The following is a 17866-nucleotide window of genomic DNA, read 5'->3' on the forward strand; positions in this document are numbered from 1 at the left end:
CAAGGAGTAACAGATAAGGCATGCCGTTTTACCAAGCAGTGTAAGATTTCTTGCAAAGCAAGCCTGAAAGACTGGTAAATTCCCTACCCAGGTCAACTTTGCTTGTTTTATTCCAACTGATACAACGAAGATGGCTTGTTGGGGAGGGGGGTGCCAGACTGGCTTTGCACTGTTATTTTCGGTACATTAACTTCCTCTTTCCTTAGGAGCTGTTACTTTTTAATCTTATTTTAAATCATTATTATCATAGTGAAAATCTGTATTAGTCAGTACAATTCTACTTTCATAATTCACTTTTTATTAATGCAATTAAAATTGGTATTTACTGATGCTTCAGGAACAAAATTATGAATTTAATATCAATTCAACAATGGATGATGATATGCATTCTAGTTCTGTCAGCATATTTTCAAGCCAGGTGAATGCATTATACAAATATTAGGCAATATTTTACATAATAATCTACCTATTAGGTGGGAAGTTTTGTCAGGCTCATAGGTACACTTGCTCACCAATTATATATAGAGAATGTTTTGGTTTTTTTTTTCCCCACATGTAGATGTGGAAACAGGATTAAAATATCACCACTTTTAAAGATTTCTCTGACTTCTAATAACAACATAATAAGCAGTATCTGTTAGTGTAAGCTTCTGGTTGGCAACAGAGAAAAGAAAGTTTGTGATCAGACAACTATTCACACTTTCATCACGAGTATATGTTCAGTGCATTGATAAGTTTACAAAAGGCTTTCTGTCTTACAGTATTATATGACGAGTTGTACACCTGTGATAAAGAACATGCATTGAGCCATTTTTGTCAGTAGCTAGCATAGTTTTCTTAAATCATTAACTCATCATATCAGGGCAGGGATGCCTGGATCTTTCTGGATGTTTGGATAGTGCCTAGCATAATATAATGTGTACTAGAATATAAGGAAATAATTGGCACTTGTTAGTTATAAGCAGCACTTGTTAGCATAGGCTTTCTAGCATGCCAACAAGCAATTAACCTCAGCATCAGTCAATCACCTTTTCCTAGTTAACTTGCATTACACTTTGAGGACAGCTGCCATCTCCTTGTGGAAAAATAAATGTAACTATGCCCCTAACTGTCATGTGAGTTTTAGACCAATGTAACTTTATTTTATTCAAAAGAGTTGGAGCTTTCTAAATAGGAGGGTAATCAAGAAAATGATTTTTCTTCCATGACTGTAAATTAGGAGGAAGTGCACTTAACTCATTGGAGCTACATCTGTGTAAAGCCGTGGCACTGAAATCGGAATCAATCTTTTCTTTCTGTACCTAGGAGGTGAAAGTGTAGTACTGTACATAAGTCGATCAAAGTAATGATGTTGCTTAGCAATGTAAATGCAAAAGAGTAGATTGCTGATGCCAAGAAATTTGCACCCACGTATTGCACCTGTCAGTGAAAGGGAGGTTGCATTGCAACTGCAGTGCAGTGTGGAATTAATGCCCTAATTAGAGACTTCTTCATCTCTATTAGATATGCCTGACAAGACAACATGGTGAGGTTATTTATCAGCTCATCATTGCTATGGGTAGCAGGAGTAGCTTCTTTTGTTCTTTTTCATTCTGTTTTTTCTAAGACACAGTAAATACTTTCAATCCATTTTTGATAGGAATAGATGACCAGAAGAGAGTTTACGTGTGCTATTTGCGTAGATCAGATAGGTTGACGGTGGGTTAATGTAACTGGTTTTTCCCATTTCCCTACATTTAAGAGTGATTTTCATGGAAAAAAAGGTATGGACGAACTGAACTGTGATTTAAAGCAGATCATTTTATTCCAATAGCAGGAAGCAACTTCCATAAATGACAACTTTTTTTCTTTTGATAACTCCAGTGAAATACAGAGATGACACCTGTATGAAGCATTATTTTTAGAAAAAGAGACTAGGACACTTCTTCTCCCCTGACTATAGAAATGACATATAAATATAATTTCTTTTACTTTTTCTGTGAGTTTTGTGACTTGTGCCTTGGTGTGTGACTGCGATGTGCATTTTTTGTTGACAGATGTGAATAAGGTATAGAGAGTACTAAATAAAAGTGTGCCTGGTCCAAATAGGGAGCAATATGCAGGATAACTCAGGGGTAAAAAAAAAAGAAAGAAAAAGAAAAAGTGGATTCACTGTAAACTTATTTCTTCCTGGCCAATCCATTTGGGAATACACAGATCTCCATGGAGTATTTCTATAGTGAGTGATGGAAACAAAAAAAGAAAAAGTTGAGGCCTGTAAGGTATTTTCACACTGCTCTTAAGAGTTTTACATAATTATAAATAAATAAATTATGAATTTACATTATAGACTCCAGCTATGAATGGAGTCTATCCAGTGCAAGTATAAACCCCATAAAATAGGAGTTTCCTTTTTGTTTCACAGAAAGTTAGTTATTATTCCTTAAAATTCTCCATCTTTCACAGTCAGAAATTCTTTTGGGAATATTTAAAGAATGGACTTTTTAGTGTATTTTATTTGGAGTTCCTTTCAAATAATCACTGTGGAAATCATCCTGAGGCATATTCTGATTTCAAGTCACTTTACACTGGATTAAGTTACCCTGTAAAGTTATTACTAGTTGGCCATTACCTTAGTGATGCTAGTCACTTTTCAAATATAAAATCATCTATTTGTGAAACAGTGCTATGAAAGCAAAATACAGCTCTCTTTAATTTGATCCTTGCTAATATGGATCTTTTCTTCCAACTGTATCTGTGGTAGCTAAAAATTACAATTTTCATCTTGCCCTAAGCTTCTGGCTACTTTTCTTGGTACCAAGATTTGCATTCCCTGAGCTACTCATGAGTGCAACCCCCAGCCTCTTTGCTGAGTTACTACTTAAATTAGTAGGTTCCACCCTGATTGAATTGGGTTAGAGAGTGACTACATGAGCAGCTTCACTGGCAGCTCTGAAGGAGCAGTAAGCTCCATCCGAGGTGTGACCTTTATCTAGGAGAGATGGAGACTGCTTGCTTTGCAGCTAGCACAGGTATGGTCAGAAAGCGTAGTTAAGCTATAAGAATATGAAGCACTCCCTCATGCCAATGCAGAAATACAAAAAGATCCTGTATTTACTGCAGAATCATGATACAACTTTATGATTATTATTATTTTAAATATTAAGTAAACTTCATGGTGCAACTGCAGTAGAATAAGAAGAGATATGAAGCTCATTGTTGCATAGAACTATTACATGCCTCAAGATAGCAAAATATTTGGGGCTATAATTTTGTTTAAACTATTAAGCACACTACTGAAAACAGTTTTTGAAGGGAAGCTGGATTATTTGGATTAAAACATTTTTCAGTAGTGTATTAAATATGTAAGAACATGAAGAAAATTGAGAGGAAGTAGAACCACGTGAAGCAGTAAGAAGCGTCCTCACTGGTAAAGAGGAGATGAGAAAATGTGATGTTTTGGTATAAAACATGTTTCCTGGTAGTACTTCTGCTGAAATCAGTGTTATGTAGCGGACCTATGATGATCATTAGTTATGTAAACTCATAATGCAAACTCGTGTGTTGTGAGCATGGCAAATTCGTTAACTTTGGGTTTTTTTAGACTAACTGGTGCTTTTACTCATATTTAAAGATGGTAGACACACTGAGAGAATAGGTTAGTTTTTTCGTTGTTCTGCCTCTGTTTTAATAGAAAAAAGTTCTATTGCCTTTTTGCCTAGGGAGTTAAGAGAGTATTCTTGGTCATTTCATTGTATCTTCAGCATATCTATGCAGTGCAACAGATTTTTGCCTCTGGGTTATTAAGAATGGCCATAAAAATACATTTTAAATAGTGAATTAAGAAATGCATCCTTGTCAATAAACATGAATTTGTAGCCTTAGTCATCTTTGATGATTAAAAGATACGGTTGCATAACATAAAATGGCAATAATTATTCAGTCTAAGTGCTCTATTCTGATATTTTTTGTACTTATACACACGTTTTCTTTTCCTAGGTACCTTTTTAATGCTGAAACGGGCATGTTAATTGTGAACTGTGCGATAAGAAGCTCCTTCTAAAACATGCAGTACCTTATTTACTGGAATTTAACAGGCTGTGTACTTCAAAGATTCTTTTGCCTGTAATCACGTGAACAAAGCTTGCAAGTCATATTGCCAGCTCAAGATTCAGCACAGTGACAGCAGCGCTGAAGCAGCCCCCGCCATTAGGCAAGGTACAGAAAGGAGCTGGTGACCTGCGACGGGACGAGAGACCTCGCTTACCAGGATTTGCTCACGGTTATGCTTCTGGCAACTGACATTTCCATTTTACTCAAAGCTTCTACATCTGTGCCATCAGACAAAGCCCCATGAGTGGTGGCAGAGCAAACTGTAGCCTTCATTTTCAAGTTTGAAGAGAAAAAATTATTTACATGTCTAAATCCCAGAACCTGCTGTTCAGAGGTCACTCTCTGTTACTCACTGCTTTAAACCATTAAGGTTTCCAAAAGCTCCGTAAAGAAACGGGACATTGTTTGGGGCAGAAAAATCTTATTGTTTTCATTTTGTTTAGTTTGTTTTTCATTGTATCATCTGATTTTTGTTCTACCAGAGGAACATGGAAGATGGGATGTTTCTGTCATTGCTTACAATGAATGACTCCTTAAAGAGACTGTCAGAGATTGCAAGACAAATCTTCGACCCTTCTTAAGATTGTTATAAACTGAAGCAGAAGGTCTTTTAATTTGTTAGGATTTAAGAATTTATTTTGCAAGGAAAATTATTGACTGCTCATGTACCATTTTATCACACTTCCAACTCAACATTTTGATATTCTTTTGGTTATGAATTTAGGCAAATGTTTAAATACGTGTTTTAATGTTGCAATGTTTTTATTTCTGTGTTAGACATGTTTTCCTGAATCAGACCCTTGAATTTAGTGACAATTAATACAATGGCAATTGTACTAACGACAATTAGACAATTTCCAGAAATGTATTGTCATCAGTAAGAGTGCTGTGTACCAAGATGCGTGAATGTAAATGTTAAAAGAGAGCACAAGTAAATGACTTTTTTTCCATTCACAGAGGAAGCACTAAGAAGTCAAGGTTATTCAACAGAAATGAATAAATGCAGCCTGGAAAGGTATTTATTTTTCCAAACTGCAAGAGTATCTCAGAAACAATAAGGATAACATAAAAAGAAAAATCTAAAGAAATTGCTTAATTTACGTAAAAAATAATTGGAACTGAGAGGAAAAAAAAGGCATTTCATAATGAAGAAAATCTTCAGGCAGGGAAAAAATAGACTTGTCTGACATAGTGTTTAGGGTAGATTGAATGAATTGTTCCAGGGGCTGTTCTTTGCTGCTATTGCAGAAGTGTGTAGGCCATTTAATCTCTCCTAGTTGCCCTATCTGTACACAGAAGAAAATAATGCCCACTTCTGTCTAGTGTTGTGTAATCTTTAGATGTTTCACAGTGCAACAGAAAAGCGTTTCATAGTGTACTTAAAAATTGCCTGTTGGACCTCATGCTTTTGAGATAAAAGACAATTTGGGCTACAGATCCTGAAAGAGTTGCTTCCTCAAGGCAGCGGTGGCAACTTTAAGTTTTTGTGGGATGTTTTTTTGTTGGGCTTTTTTTGAGGGGTTGGGTTTTTTGGGGTTTTTTTGGTTTTGATTTTTTTTTTAACTATTTAATGGACTCATTTTTGGTATCATCTCTGGAATATGCAGGTCTTCGGAGACTGATTGAAAGGAGGGTTGCTGTAAATAAAAAAGCCTCCTAGGAGATCCCATGACCAGCAGAATTCTGTCATCCTCACAAAAACATAGCATTAGCATGGCATGTTTCACATTTCAGCTACTAAGCTTTCAGGGACATCTTTGTCTGGCTAACATCTCAAGGCTCTTTGTTAAAAGATCTCAGTGGAAGACCCCTTACCTTTAGACCAGTTCAGATTGTTCATACCATGGTATGAAAGGTAATATGCAAATCCATTGGCTTTTCACATTAAATAAGCAGGCTGATTTCATTAGTATTTCTTGAAAGAACAAGACAAAAAAAGACTTGGATTGTTGTGAATCTCCTGTAGAGAATTTTGGTGACAGAACAGTCGCCATATGGCTGTACATATTTCGTGCTACATGAAAAGAAATTAGCAGGAAATTAGTGGAACTTGTAGAAAACTTATATAAAAGTAAAATACAACAAAGCAAAGAGTCTCTCCACAGATTATACTGGCAGTACTGATGATGTCTACTCTGACAATAGTGTGTCTCCTGACCTCCACTCTGTGTTGCCAGCCTTTAGCTCTGCTCAAACTGCGCCGTTGGGTCTGCCAACAGCCCCGTTTGCTTAACCCATCGGTCTTAGCAAGAGGTGATCTCAGGGCTGTCCTAGGACGTGTGACATCATTGCCAGAAAGGCAAGTGGCTGGTTGTCACTGCGGAGCTATGCAAGGGGACTGTGAGCACCTGAGATTTCTTCTCTTGGATATCCTAAACTATGCTCTCACAACCAGCCTTGAAATGTGTTCTGGCCTGGAACACAGGTCATAGTTTATAAGGTCAGAAACATTAAAAAAAAATTCATTCCTGTTTGAAACTTTCAACATTTAGGGTAGGAAAGACAATTAGCTAATCAAATACAGAATCGAAATTGTTTATCAGAACATAAAAATTAGGAATGTAACATTTTGCTTTTTAGATTATCAGTGAAGTGACAAAGGTGCCTCTTACCTTCTGCTTTGCCATGGATAAGCACCAGCTCACAGCTGAAGAGCAGGTGTATGAAATTCCTGTCATATCACTGACACATGCTCACCAGATGCCACCAAAGGTATTGGGCCCTACTAAAAATTAAAAAACCCCGTAATTATTATATGATACAAAGGGATGTGTTAGGATTGTTGGTAAATTAAAGATTAAAATAGAGATTAACTCTTGAGAATAACCTTTCATTTATTATTTGTCTTTAATTAAATCCAGAGTCATTTAAATATATAGGGACATTTTCGGGGCTTATGTTTTAATTGTGAAAATGGCTAATTTGTGTATAGTTTATTCATGTTGCTATTTCAAGTTACTTTAATTGCAGTACTTACGTAAGTTCAGGAAGCAGAATTTCGTTCCATCTGGTGATTACTTATTTACTTACATTAATCATACAGTCAGAAAACATGGAATTAAAAAATAACTACTGAAAACTTGATTGAACACACTAGAGAAATTAATGTGACTAAATGTGTCCATATGGAGTCTGAAAATTTCAACACACTTCAAAAAATTAATGTAGGAAACAAACAGGGAGCTACAAATGCTGTAATTTCACCAAGAAACCTATTTTTCCTACTATTTCAACTGGCTTATATATCAAGAGTAGATGTATATAAAACTACTTTTGAAGCTATTGACAATTTATTAATTTTTTAAATTTATATATTATATGTACTTACTGAGATTGAAGCTTTTACTTTTACTCCACTGTGAATCTCTAACTCAAGTTAAATACTTAGGGAGACCTAGTATGTTAACGGAGGGATCAAAAAATATGTTTCCACTTGGCTGTATTAGGTCTGGCAGTAAAATATTTTCAGACTTAAGCAGACGCATGACTCACCTGAAGAAGAGGTATGTTAAACCATTTACAAGTTGGGCACTTTCCAGGTCATGAGTCTTAACATTCTGATACCTTTAAAATCCACTAAGGTGACCTACAGACCATTACCCTCTAGCAGATAATTACTCAGGAGCCTCTCCTAAATCAACAGCAAGTCTACAAGTGGACCTCTATACGGTGTGACATGACCATCCTGTCTCCTGGCCCAGACATGGAAGCCATTTTGTGTTCTTAATATTTTAGTTTGCCTCTAATATACTGAAAATCAGAGTGATTTATACTGGCACGATGTATCAGATTTCATCACAAAAAAAAGTGGGTTTGCTGTATTGTTACGGATGTTTAGACTATGCAAACAACAGGTTGCAACGCTATTCTTTTAAAACTCCAGTGGTATGTGAATGTGCACATGTGCACAGCAGATCACTAGTTATTGCAATAAAGGCAGTCTCTGCTTCTGCTATATATTTTCCCAACTGATATGCTCCTTTTTTTCTTTTTTTTACATTGTCATATGGTATAACACTTTTACTAGTTGACTCCTCCCACTTTTCTTCAAACCACATCCTGATTTTTGGCCTCAGAAACCAAACATATGCACAACTTGCAGAACAACACATGATATTGTTTCTGTATAACATCATACCAGCTGGGATATAAATTCTTACAGACAATTTTATGCGAATGAAAAATACCTACATTAAGACATTTTCCATAGTTATGCAATACATACCACAGCAGAGCATATGGTCTAGAGTCAGAGATCCTCACTTAGAACTATAATAAAAGCCCCAAGTCAGACCTCAGATCTGCAGACAATGGAATTTTGAATAGATCATTCTAATTTCTCTTTATTTTATTTCTCCTTATTTCTATTCTGCTTTGGATTTCTGAAATCAAACATCAGCTAGTTTGCTGGTATGTTGAAGACCCTTAAATTTTATTTATTTGATTTATTTGGTGTCAAGGCCAATAAAATTATTATTTAACTAAAGAACAGCTAATATTTGGTGAAATCCTAACTTGTATCATGATTTGAAGATATACCAATAGGAAGAGTTCTTCTATTTTGGGCAATTTATTTCAACATTTATTTTCATTATTAGAAAATGGTTTTGTTTCTTATTTGTCAGTCTTCAGCTTCCAGATTTTTTTTTCCATTTTGGGGGGTGTTGTGCGGAGGGTGGGGTGGTGGTTGTGTTATTGTACCTTCAAGATAAAGAGTCTTTGCATGATTTTCTCCCATGATCTGGAAATTTTAATTAAGAAGTCACCCTCAGCCCTCTTTTTTGATGATCAAACAAATTGAGTTTATACTTTTACAGCAAATAATTTTCTCCTGCTCTCAAATTAATTTTGAATGCAATTTTGTGAACTCTCCATTTTTTTCCACCATTCCCATTAAAATATGCACAGCAGATCTATGGGAATTATTCCAACAATTGCATCAGGATCCAAGGATTACATGCAGCTTCACAGTGGGAGCACACGTTGAGTTGCTGGTCCACTATGGCCCATAAATTCTTGCAGAGTCAAGGCATTCCAAGACACTGTACCCCATTTTTGGGGGTGAAATTCCTTTGTATTGATGTATAACTTTGCATTAATTTATCCTAAAATTCTCATTGTTTCAATGAGTCTAGCTTGTCAAGAGATCTCTTCCTTAGTCTCATCATTATGTACTACTCAAGTAATCTTTCTGTTATACTCAGATCCTAAACACAGTAATTTCTACATGCACCTCCAGATCACTGCTGGGAAAACTGAATAGCATTGGGCCTTGTGCTGATCCCTGCTGGGTACCATTAGAAACAATTCAATAATAATATTCTTTTTAAGATATCTTTTTATGATCTGTTGAACATTGATGCTATGTAGTAGATATTTTTTTCTTATTAAAAATATCATGCACCATTACAAACTTCCATTATGCATTTATCAATTAAATGAACAGATGATAGATAAGCACCCCATAGACAGGTGAAAAAAATTGGTTGACCATGTAGCAAAGAAAACTCCCAAGATTAATATTCTTCAATTTTCTCTGCACGTGTAACTTCATTTCACATTTTCAAAACATTTCATATATAAATAATACTGTTCGTGTTTCAGAACTGGAGGGATTCTGATTTGCCTGACATATCTATCTTAAAATGTGTAGGGGCTTTCTGAATTTATTGAAATCGCCTTTGGGAAGCTAACAGAACTGATGCCAGACACTGGTGCATGCACTTTCTTCAGTTGTTTTTAACACATTGTGCTAACAGTTTATCTCTCAGACTGGGCCATGTATACCTACAATTTGCCACAAAACATAAAATTCATAAAATTGGAAAAAAGATTCTTAACTAATTCTTAATCTGTGCTTTGACAAACATACCTTGTATTCATTTCTGTCTGTAAAAGAGATAGCATTGCATCTGTTATGTTGACAGATAAATGTACATCCACAATACTCTCAAAACTTTTTATTAATGTCGTAGCTCCCCTCCTTCCCACTCCTCAGTATTTAAGGGAATTTGGTAATGTGCTTGAAAGTTATTTGGGTTTTTCCAAGTTTTTCCAAGTAAAGGGGAAGAAGGGGATGAGATTTGAGAGGAGAATACTAATTTAAAATGTCTCCCTTTCTTTGTTTTGGACCCTTGTCCCTTCCAGAAGAAAGTTCTGGTGAAGTTCATTAAAAAGAAGTTTCCAAGCAGTTTATTCTTTTTTAAACAAATCTAAGGCTTTTGGATTTATTGGACTTTTCTGGTTTTGTATAGGTTGAATATCACAGCTAATAGCACAGTAATAATTACATGTCATTCTCTTTATCCTCTTTGTGCACTGCCAATCGGCAGAGGTGTCTCATTTCACACATCATTTGCAACGTCCTATGGTAATACCACGTATTTTGGGGAATAGCTCTTGAATGTAGTCATTAATCTCCATTTTGAGATGTGTAGTTCCAGATTCTGGACCCAATTCTGTAATTATTTGAAGCACGCAGTTCTTGCTGAAGTCAGTGGGCTAGCAAGGCTATGTGCAGATCCCAAGAGAAAGAGCTACAGGTAACTTTAAACTAAACTACAGGACTGTAGGATTTCCCAGTCCTCCAGCCAGGCTGCGCTGCCCACAGCCCAGCGTAGGGAAGCAAGTTACTCTATTTGTCTGCAACCAGTGACCCACAGGGTCACTGCAACAGGTGGGAATCGGGGTTCACGGGGGCATTCTGGACAGTCTTCCCACATTGTGGAGTGAAAGAAAGCTATTCTGGCGGTCCTATTCCATTCAAGACAGCTAGCACAAAGGAACACTGTTAATTCCTACTGAGGCAAAGCAGCCGCAAGTCAACAGCGATCCAGACCCAACTTCAACACAGAGACAGCTTGTGAAATTGAAAAACAGGAACGAAACAAAAAGTACTATACGTGTCTGAGAAATCTTATCAACCCTGGCAGAGATATTTATTGCTCGCTGATGACTGAGAATCTCCTTTTGCCCAGGGACTAGTTGCGAGTTACTAATGGAGTAAAAATGTGGGGTGAGCAGAGAACGACAGTCTATGGCTGATTACTCTGATGTCACGCTTTGGGAACGGCAGCCAGAAATGTGCAACTCATTTTGCCTTTAGAATCAAAGGCACCTAATTACAATCTCATTTTGTTAAAATACAGTGCTAATGACTTGCTTGTGCAGTAGCTGGATACCATACCAACTGCCATATAAGCTAAGTTTTTCCAGTTTAACAATCCTAGTTAACAGTATCTGACTGCCTGTGCATAAACATTTGCCAGTTGTTGCTGTGTGTCACTGGAGAGGAGATATGCAGCAGTTTCCACTAGGCAGTGAAAGCAAGAGCAGTCACTTGCAGATAAACTTTGTGCTGCAATGTCCTAACTCACTTAACAGCAAGAGCTATTTTGAGTCATTCATAAAAAATGGTCTTTTAAAAATCCGACCATGCTTGCTCAGGTCAGATTATTCTGTGGCACATCAACAGAGGTTAAGCTCTGTTCTTTCCTGTAATGTCCTCCTCCCAGCTCTTTTTAATTTTTGTAATCCGTCTTTTTTTTGCTGGTAGTCAGCTGTTTGTACTTTTGAGTTCTTTTTATACCTAGGTTGCTTCTGCATAGTTGATACAAGTTATACATCATCTTCCAAAACTTTATTACCAAATGTATATATACACATTTTCAGAGCTCACGCTACTTGCAAAATCTTATTTTGGGTTAAGGGTTACTTCTATTATCTTCCAAACGTCCTGCCAACAGCAACTGTACTGTTAAATATCAAGGGTACCTTGTTTTGTTCCCCATGTATGCCTTTCCTTCAACAGATCCCAAATTAAGCACGTGCATGGGTGACATGCATTGACATTTGCTATTATTTGATCTTATTCCATGAAATCCTCTTCAGCGAATTCTGCACATTTTAATCTGTTAATTATAGCAAAGTCTATACTATTAAATATTTATCTGAAAGGAGTTCTCTGAAAGTACGGAAATGAGGATAGCTTTCTAAGTAACTGTGTTTTGGCACACAACAAGGACAAACTTTATATCAAGTCACATTTTTCACATGGCATTAGATGGCTTCAGAGTTTGATATGTTTGGTTTTCTCCTACATGCCTGATGCAATCTATTACACGTGTAATTCTATTTCTGAGTATGTTCTTTCTTCAACTGTGAATTGCAATAATTCTTTCACTGTGGCTGGTACTGTGACAGTGCCAATCCCTCTAAATCTACGTAACCGGCATTTTCTCCAGGTGCATAGCTCTTGTCTCCCCAGGTTCCTGCCAGTTGTTTTCAATAGCCTTTCATATGAAGTAGTGTTACTACAAGCTGTTGTGTCAAAAATCCGATAGGATCTTAAAGAAAGCAATGTGTGTATCAAGCTATTCACACTCAAGTGGTATTCAGAGTCTATCAAGAGGAGAACAAGGTCTGTAATTATTATTTTTAAGAAGCATGGAGGGCAGCCAGAAGAGTTGAAGTAGGAACCCTTCCAAGTGTATATCCTGAAGAAGCAAAAGGGGCAGTAATAAAACTAAACTTCCCCCTGTAAAGAGAAAAGATTGTTGGAAGGATGGACTCATTAGCTAGGTGCTGGGGGCCAAGTCATTCTCTATTTCCTTCTCATTACTTCCAGGCCATGACTGTGTTCTAACTATATCCCAGATCAGAACACTACCTGGGAATATTAGCAAGCTGAAAAAGAAACCAGTAAAACAGTTATGGTCCCAATGTCAGTATGAAAATCAGGACCATGATCTTTTAACCACTCCAGTAAAAAGTTATGTCAGTTGTAATTTCTGCTTCTTGGAGATGCCCAGCAAGCTCTCCACAAGTCCACATTCAGTTCTGCTGGATTAAAAACCAGGAAACAGCTCTGACGAGCTCAGTTTCCATAGGCTCCTTGGGGAGACATAGCCAAGAAGCCAACCCACTCCCCAGTCTCTGCTAAGTCCTGATCTGGGTGCAGGTTTACTCGTACAAGTTGGCACCGGTCCTTAAGTTGTTTGCCAGCTGTGTAGTCGATGCATTGGGTATCACTGCTGTTTCCTCCTTCCCCAACTCTCCAGAAGACAGTCTGTGGGTGACTTCTTCGCTCTGCTAGGCAGCAGAGGGATTCTCTAGCCCCTGTCCTCAGGAGCAGTGCAACAGAACAAGGGTAAGCCATAACAGACTGCCACTCTTATTCCTCCCAATGTTACAAATTAAAACAAGAATATGAAAAACCCATATGACTTCATCCTTCAGACCACAAGTGAAGCTGAGTCAGCAAGTGGTGAAGAAAACTACATGTATTTGTAGTGAATGAGCAATTATTTCTTTTTCATGAAATGTTTGTAGCTAATCAACTCAAATAGCTGCCTATCTAATAAATACAAGCTGCATACAATCCTGCCAAAAAAGTGTACTTGGATGGTATATTTGGCAGTGCTGAACAGCTCTCAAAGCATATTAGATGTTCACGGTTTGAGTCAATAGGCTAAGATCTGAGTAAGATTAAAAAAAATATTTTGATCTTTATTTCATACTGTATGCTGGTTTTATTCATACCCATTGTCCTTTTTTTTTTTTTTTCTTCCCTCACATTTTTTTACCAAATGGGTTCTGTGTGAATCCGTTTCAGTTTGAAATTCACAGCAACTATATTTATACATGTAAGTTAAACTCTAAGTACCACCTCTGAGTATTTTTGTGGTGTTTATTGTATAAATGAGCATCTATTTGATACACTTCACTGAAGTGTCCGACTTCAATATGAATACGTATTTCTTACACGATTTAAAAAAAAAAGACGTTATGTATCTTGTGCAAAACATGCTATGATTAAGGAGATTATACTTTCAAAGGAGATTTTAAGGAGAGTATAATTTCAAAACTACCTTTTCTCGCATTGAATATTGATTACTTATTTCCTACCTTTGAACACATACCATAGACATCTTAAACCCTGAATGCCTTTGCTTTAATCACTTTATACTGCTCCGTTCTCTCCTTCCCCCCAGGACCTTTACAGAGGTGCAGGTAGCCAGGCACAAAGGTTCAGAGAGCAAAGCTGGGAACAGTAAATTCTATTGACATTAACTTCTCATGAATTTCAGCACACAGATTTATCCATGTAACTCCCATTAAAATTAATAGAAATCATGTGACTCAAACCTCTGCATATTGAGCAGTTTCCTTAGTGTACTAAAGAGTCTGCATCCAGTTTCAGAGTTCCTAAACAACATGATGAAGGTGCAGTGACAGTATATCATGTAAAAGTCACATGCATTTACTGTATTATAGAGCTTTGAAGAAACATCTATAAAAGCAACCTTTGCATCAGAAGTCAGAAGTCCCAGGGAAAGTTTAATTTATATTGCAAATTTTGGTATGGTTTTCATCATAATGATAAAACAGACTACTGTATTTGCAATTTGCCCTCTAACTATACAATTTTTGACTTAAATAGCCACAAGGAATGCAATAAATGAAACATTTTTCAGAACAATGGCTTATGCTTGGTCTTACTTTTTAATCATTTAAACTTATTTTAAATGACAGCCTATTAATAGGGCATTAATATAAACATTATTTTTAAATGAGATATCAACGAAAGGTTAGACTTGAATAAGCTACCGTAAGAATAGGCAGAAGCTGATGAGATGACTTTCAAAGAAATAACGCTATAAACAATATTTATGATGTTATGCCCAAGCAATTTGAAAATAAAGGCTATAATTTACCTTTGAATTATATATATATATATATATATTTCTGTGTCAATATTTAGAAGTCTACTGACTTAATAGGAAGCTATATAAGCATGAGGACATGTGCAGATAATATAGTGGAATAAATGGATGTTCTTGAGTGTCTAAGTGGCACATGGAGACTCTCAAGACACTCAAAATACTCTCTGAATTTGTAGAATATCCCATTTCCTTCCTTTCTTCCTCTTCCTTCTCTTTTCTCCTCCACCCCATGCCAGGGTGCCTTCTGCCTTTACACACTACTCACAGCTAACTCTTGTGAAGCTGTGAATTTCCTCATGTGTCACTGATCTCTAGGAAAGCTCTCCAGTTGAATCCTCCTCAGGAAAGGTGTCTTTTTATTTATTAGGAAGAAGTAAGGAATTATGTTTCTTAAATTTATGCTACAAGATAAGCTGAAAAAGATAATCACAATTTTTCCAGTAAGGTATAAGACTTGCAGTATTGACCTTTGGGAAATTTAAATCCAATGCCTTCAGTTTTCCTCATACAACATGTCACTGAATGTAAAGAAGTTGGTAAGGATTAAGGTCCACCAGTGTCAAGCCGTGTACTGTCCTCGTAAAAGGTGTAATAAATGGTGCTTATAGGCTATAACAGCCTGATAAAAATAAGAATATTTATTCTAAGACTTTTATTGAAGTTCCTCAAAAGACCTTACAGATATTAATTACACAACTTCAGTCCTCTTGTGTGGCAAAAATAGATAAGTAGGTAGATAAACAGGGATCATTTGACTTCCATGGTAATAATTTTCTCTGGATTTGGTGTGGGTGTCATAGCAGCAAGAACAGCAGTGTCACAGCTCTCTTAGTAGCGCATAGGAACAATATACCGTATTTTATTGCAGGAAATGAAAGCTATGGTATTCAATGGAAACTTCAGAGGAAACTTCTGCACAATTAGATGCAATTTATGTTAAATCAGAGTTTGGATGTGTCCTGGCCATAACATCTCTTTCATAAAACACTAGATCTTTCTTAGTAGCCAAAACAAAATCATTTTTTCTCTCATTTTACAGATAATGACATCAACTATACAGAACGTACTAAACCAAACTAGTTTGTTATTTTTTGAGTCAGGTAATGCTATCACTTCTTACCATGTTCATCAATAGTTTTGTATTCTTCCTTAGTTTAATGGGCTGAATATAGGATTGACTGCTATGAACTTTTGTCTCCATCACTCATGTGAAATATACCCTTGGCTATTTCAACTTTGCCTCTGTTTCGCCATTACCACAAACAGCATGTACATGTTGGTTTTTCAGTGGTGCTGAGAAGTCATTGGTGCAGCTAATGTTTTCATAGTATTTTGACTAGACAAGCATAACAGAAATATTTTCTATTACTGCTATTATTGTTTTCAATTATATCTTTACGGAGTGGGTTCTCTGCTTTGAGATGCAAATACACAGATGAATGGACTTATTTGGTTCTGCTATTCTTGAAATTACCAGGAAGTATAAGGAAGATAGTTTTGGTGGCTTATTTTTTAGATACTCTTTTTCCTGATATATTTTTCCTCCTACTGATTCTCAGCTACTGTGCTATAGATTGTAGTTTGCAATGATGGGAAAGGATGCTGACATAAGGTATTGTTGATAGCAGAAACAGAGATTTTATTCATCAGCTTGATATACTTTACAAATAAATTCATTATCATCATAAAAACAGTTGAACACAGTCTTATTCAGGTACCATAGAGTTCTGAGTTTTGTATGAGGATGCCTTCAATTTTTGTTGCTAAAACATATGGTTTATTTTTTTAAAAATCATCATATTTCTGAAAAAGTTCAAGATTTAAATGTCTCAGTCTTCATGACCATGAAAGCAAAATTAAAACTTAGATAAAAAGGAAAATATAATCATGGCTTTGAATCTAATATTTGGGCATTAGCCCCAAATGTTTACTAATTATGCCCTTAAGTAACACCTCAGGATCAGAGTAGCTAAATGGGGGAATGTGAAGAAAAAGAATTATTCTTCTTTAAAAAATTAAAATTGTTCATTCAATTAAAAAGCCCTTAATAAAAGTCCATACTTGAGTTCAAGTTGCCCACGGGAAGGTCTAATTCATGCTGGCCATTAATGAAAGCTTTACATGACTATTAAGGAAAAACTGACAAGTTACCACAGCAACCTTACTAATGCTTGTTAACATACATAAGAAATAAAAGCTGGGTATTTAGAATGCACCCTAAATTCTTCTTTTATAAGGTCAAACTTTGCAAAATGTTAATGGTTTTAAAAGATCTGTAATTTCAGCTACTGATACATTCCTATGTATGTTTCTAAAAGCTGTACTGAAATTTCTTTCTTTTGCAGATGACAAGTCTGTTTGATTAAATATGAACCAATGTCTGGCAATAAGTTGGCCATTGTAATACTTCTTTGCTCAATTCACTTAGTATAGAGATAATATTTTCTAAGCTGGAACTTATAGCAAGCATTTGTACAATATAAATCAAATTAATGTCTAGAACTGGTTCTTGAACAAATGAAAATGAGTAAGCTCTATTTTTTTTTTTGAAAAATATGTTGGTGAAAATTAATATTTTGAGAACTTACATATTGCTGTTTGCATTTATAACACTCCAGAGCTTCAGTTATAAATACAAAATAAGCATCATGATTCCTGTTTGGAAAGAAAAACAATTCTGAGACACTAATGCAATTTTTTGTATATGTTCATTTCTGATGCCTTTTTTGTTTTGTTTTGGTTTTGTTTTTTTTTTTTCTTGCTGAAAATTTGCCAGTAGACATTCTGAATTGCATCCAATATCACTTAAAAAAGTAGATTTACGTGTTTTAGTCAAAGTCATATAATAGGATTGTATGAGAAAAAGAAACTTTTTTTTAAAATTTAGAACTATATCTTAACCACTGCATCTCTGCTATTTTCACATAAAACAAATCCAATGGCTTTCATATAAAAACATTTCCAGTTTTGCCAGAAGACATTTGTAAAGGTTATGCAGGATGAACTGGTCTGCAGTGTTGCATGGATGTTTTCTTAGATTATCGTAAAAA

The 17866-nt window shown here is 35.9% G+C and overlaps 1 protein-coding gene and 1 long non-coding RNA gene across 3 annotated transcripts in view; both read left to right on the forward strand.

The window, feature by feature from the left end:
* Positions 1–8064, forward strand: part of LOC142600347 (uncharacterized) — a 30348-nt gene extending 22284 nt beyond the window's left edge. Inside the window, exon 2 of the long non-coding RNA XR_012833784.1 lies at positions 3979–8064. This is a non-coding gene — a long non-coding RNA (uncharacterized LOC142600347). The remainder of the gene's footprint in view (positions 1–3978) is intronic.
* The window catches only part of PEX2 (peroxisomal biogenesis factor 2), a 347720-nt gene that overhangs the window by 238066 nt on the left and 91788 nt on the right, over positions 1–17866 (forward strand). The gene's annotated exons all lie outside the window — the stretch shown is intronic.

Source organism: Balearica regulorum, chromosome 2, assembly GCF_011004875.1.
Source record: "Balearica regulorum gibbericeps isolate bBalReg1 chromosome 2, bBalReg1.pri, whole genome shotgun sequence".
Taxonomy (NCBI): Eukaryota; Metazoa; Chordata; class Aves; order Gruiformes; family Gruidae; genus Balearica; species Balearica regulorum.